The sequence below is a fragment of the Calidris pugnax genome, unplaced genomic scaffold (genome assembly GCF_001431845.1).
Source record: "Calidris pugnax isolate Ruff unplaced genomic scaffold, ASM143184v1 scaffold4, whole genome shotgun sequence".
Classification (NCBI taxonomy): Eukaryota; Metazoa; Chordata; class Aves; order Charadriiformes; family Scolopacidae; genus Calidris; species Calidris pugnax.
Window position 1 is genome coordinate 508,259 of NW_015090781.1, and position 5,099 is coordinate 513,357.

Here is a 5,099-nt window from a genome sequence, read left to right on the forward strand (position 1 = left end):
TGGATAGTATTTTCTAAGACACTTTATGAATTCAATTTATTATTTCAAAATGCTCATATTTATGTCTATCAGAATACCAATTTGAGTTCTCTAATACTGCTTGAGTTATGTATTTCCAAATAAGCTACACTGTAATTCTGGCGTAGTTAGTGAGAGACAGCCATGACACAGTATGTTTTTTCACAGCAGTACCTGTTAATTGTAAATCTTTTATATCAGTTTGGAATCAGACAGATTGAAGGAGAAACACCTGTCTGGTCCAAAACCCATGGCACACTTTAACAGGGTGTAACTGATGTCTTCGTGTTTTTGGTTGGAGCCTAAAGGGGAGGATTTTTCTACTGTAGTCCAGGACTGCAAAATAAGCTTTAAATGGAATGAGCTCTCCAAAAGTACTGTAGGAGAATGTTCTCCTACGTGTCCGTCCTCAATTCACTTGACCCCGTCTTTAGCACATACTGGTCAACTGTAGACCCACCTGCCAACGTAGACACAGGTTATCTATGAGATTTCAGGGCCTACATGTTGTGGAAGATCAACGCAACTGTATGACTGTAGACAGGACACTGTGGTAATAGGCAGTTTCCAGTAGAAAAGTGAGCTGGCTACTTCAAATGTGTCTACATAATTTTTCACTGTGTGATATAGACATCTCAAGGTCTATTTTCAAATAGGAGCTTAGGGTATCGCTAGATGAACGGAAATGCTCAGCTTTAGAACTTCTCATGTCCTTTGCTAGGAATTACTGGTGGTTCAGCTAAGACTCAGCAATGAAGTGTGTGTTTTCCATATCCTTTCAATGTAAATCTGAACAGGTTTGCTTAAAGTTTAAGTGAACCTATTTCACTTTGCAGTGAAACCAATGAGGAGCAGTCACACTGTTATTTCCTGCATCTCATCTGAGAAAGGATAATAGCTTCCATAGTTTCTTTAACTGAACCACTTGTGGTTTTCTTATCATACCATTAATTGCCAATGTCACTTAAATATTTTTGAAAATGTGAATGTAAGCTAATCACAGATTTGCCTCTACTAACCATATTTTTCTCCTTTCCCAAAACCAGTTTTGGCCAACTTCATCTTGTGAATTTCATTTGACTCTCATTTAAATCAGATCTATCTTTGCTGTTTACATCTTTACTGACATTAAATCTTTGGGGAAGAAATATTCCAATATAGGTTTTTGAAAATGGTTCAAAGAAACTAGAAAGTTTGAAGCGAATAGTGTGAGGAGTAGATGTCTAATATAAAGGCATATTAAGTGGCAAAAAGATTCATAAAACTGTCAGACTTTATTTAGCAGAAAGATATCTTTTGCCTTGTTGTGAAGGGTTATGGATGTCTTCTATACTTGGCAGAAATAATGGCTAGGGGTCAGGCCTGGCTGTAAGGCGTTATGCATGTGCAAGATTCTTAGAGAAAACCAATCACGAATGGAAACTTCATTAAAATTACAGCTTTTTAAATCAGTTCCCTTCACTGCTATCTTATTCAAAGGGTACAAGAATGATAGCTGACCTTCGTGGATATATAAATGACATTTAAACATATGAATAAAGTACAAATTAATCCAGGTATTAAGGGTAAATACATTATATAATTTCTTTGTCTTTAGTACTACTGTTTTGCAGTGAAATGTCTCAGTTGAAATCTGTGGGAATTTACAATTGATTTTAACTCAGCGAAATGTGCCTTCTCCTGACATCAGAAAAAGACTGACTGAAGAGCTTAAGCTGGCTATTGTACAGTTTTATTTTTGGAAACTATGCAAACAGAATTCCTGATGTATTCTAATCCAAAACTAAGATATAATGGGCCTGATTTTCATCATTGCTGTAAGTAGCTTTTCCACATTCTGATGGCTAGGATGTACACTTGGGAAGTGGGAGGCATATATTTGAATTTGCACAGTCTAAGGAAAACAAAACCACAGTTTTTATGCTTTTGAATGGATTAGCTTAATTGATGAATTGCTTTGAGAAAGGCAGGTATCATCAGCCAGCTAAGTTCCAGAAAAAGTGAGTCCCAACTAATTAAGTTCTTATCTTCAGAAAATTATTCCAGTCTGTAGACCCTGCATTCATGGATGAATACGCCACACTGTCGCTGGTGTATTTGGTGGGGTTTTAGGCTCATTGCTATGATAACAGTGGTTTATTGACTGGAACTGGGTAACTCCCCCCACTCACAGAAGGGGTTTTTTGGGCCAGCCTACTGAGTTTCTTGCCTGTCTTTATTTACCACTGAGAGGAACCAGGGTGCTTAACTGTGACTTCCTGGATCATCATTTTAGAATCAGTCCCTAAGTTTTTGCTGCTGCCTAAGTTGAAAATACTTTGCCCCTTTCTTTTCTTCTTAAGATAATATCCTTGATGTAAGGAAGCTGCTTTGTCACTGTTTATTACTATATTTTTTGTTTCCAAAAAAATGGTCTTTCAGGTACTGGTAGTAACAGTTCTCCAAGGCCTAGACTAAGAATGGGAGAATAAGCTAGAGTCAGTCCTTTTGTTGTTGTCCCTGACACATTGCCCATGTTAGTGCTGCCATAAGTTAATTTATAACAGAGACTAGGCCTGGTGGCAAAATTTCTGATGGAACATTTCCATCAGGCAGGATTGGTTTGTCAGGAAAAAAAATGGAAATGTGGTAATTGTGATCAATTTATTGAATGAAACCAGACCATTCTGATAAAATGCTGTTTAGTTTCCCAACAGCTCACCTGACCTCCTATTGAATGAAACCAGACCAGTTTCTGATAAAATGGTGTTTAGTTTCCCAACAGCTCACCTGACCTCACTGGCCCCTTGGTAGCCCATGAGCAATTGCAGAGCCAGGGACTGTGGGGCAGCCAGGGAAAGTGAGTTATCCAGATTCCCAGATGGCAGACTAGTGTCTTTTCCAGTTGTAAAAGCATAAACCCCACTGCTTTTAAAGTCCCCAGTAACTTTAATGGAGGGTACTTTTTGGAGCCAATTTATCAACGGTCTACAACAAGAGATTCCAAGGCATAATCTAAAGCCCATGGTGAATAGTAAGTGGCCATGGAATTGTGCAGAATTCCATGCAGAACAGAATTCTTACCTAAAATCTTTTGAAATGGATATACTCCAGCCTCTGTAATTTGAAATCTGCTAACCTAAGAAGAAAAATGTGGGAGGTTTCTGATTTTTTTTTCCGAATTCTTTAAGGTAGAGAGAAGGCTGTTGTTTTTTTTCCCCTCTTGTGAGTAGGTTTTCATTTTTGACAGAGCAATGTACTAACTCAGTTTTTTTAGTGGAATTTTATAATTACCATCTTCATTCTGTCCTTGAGAATTACAATCATCACTATTAGTTTTGTGAGCTTGTAAAGGTTCAGGGATTTGTGCTGTATCTCCTCCCACCAATTGTGTCTAACGGTATCTTTAAGCGGCATTGGAGAAAGGATGTGGTAATAATCTCACTATACAGAAAGTTGTACTTTGTTAGAATATGCATTAACTAAATTGCTTGCTTCTGTTGCATAGTCTTTTACTAAGCTGATGCTTAGTAAAAATACTGAGGCAAGAACTGCTCTTGCCTTACAGCTGCAATATCTGTAAGAGGAAAGCAAAATTCCTGCTTTTTAAGAGATTAATGACACATGCATCATGTATCAGTATTGAATGTTTCATTTCAGTAGTTAAATCAGCTGATAAACTATGGGAATTTTTTTTATCTGAATAGAAATATAACTAAAGTATACAAGCTGCTATGTTGCAAAAATATAAAAATAGTCTGTGTTATTTTTTTCTTTCATGAAGCAACAGTAGAAAATGGGGGTGAGGGGGAGGGGAGAGAGGGAAATCCAAACCCAAAAATCATTAAGTCATAGTTGCTTCAGCTTCCATTTATAATAAGTTTTGATGTGGTGAAAGTCAGTGGAAATTACCCCAGTGTGAAAACAGTAAGCTTGATTTTTTAATTTCCTCATTTTTCATCAAACCTATTGTACCACTGCAGAATATAGGTATAAGATGTTATTGTATTGATTTGAATTTCTCTACTACCCAATCAGCCACAAGGTAGCAGTGTGTTGTACTGACAGCAGGTCAGAGCATCATGTATCCATTGTTTCTAAAACTGGCTCTTCTACAAGAAGGCCTATTTATGCCTATAGCAGCAGATTCACTCATTTTTGCCAGCTAAACTGTAATGTTAAACTACTGCTTTTCAAACTCCTTACTGATGAAAACTTTGGAACATCATTTAAGACTAGATCAAATTTCAGATGAATGTTTTCTCCTCTTTTTGCTGATTTAGGGATACAAACTCCAGTCATTGTTCTTTTTCCAGTAAATGCAAGAGATAATTAAGGGGAGCACACATGTGTGAAGTACTGAGTACGGCTTGCTAAATGTCTTAAATTTTATTTCACTGTGAGGCATTTGCTAATCAAATGCAGATAATTTTAAACCATTCTAGGTCTATCTTTAGATTAAAATAAAGCAAAACAAGACCAAAGAGAAAGGAGCGATGCAGTAGTTTACACCCAAAGTGTGACTTGCCATAAAAATAGCATAGTAGTTTTGGGTTCCTAACACCTTCACACTCCAAAATCTACCCATTTATTGCAATGAAAAAACTGACCCTATTTACCTAAAAATTTTCCATATCTTGGCTTGACACATGTTTTAAACTAACAAAGCCTCACTCCGTACACATTATTTTTCTATTATAGCCCCTATTTTACATAACTGCATGGTAATTAATTTCTTATTAACAAACTATGGCAGCTGTATTCATTGCAGCAGAGATGACAGAGTTGTGTTGCTGTGTTTGGCTTTTTAGCCTAAAGCCATTTAAAAATAGTTAATGGAATTTCATTTTTCACTCTGGTATTTAAACCATGATAAATTTATCCCTGAAATTCTTATATGACAGTAGATGAAGCTGAGTGACATAAGCTGCTGCCCTCTTGTGGCAGATCAGGTTGGTGAAGCAAACTAACAATTTGAGAATATTTTCTTTACCTTACAGAATCACAGAATCACAGAATCTTAGTGGTTGGAAGGGACCTCTGAGATCATCGAGTCCAGCCACAAAAAAAAAAAAAAAAAAAAAAAAAAAAAAAAAAACAAA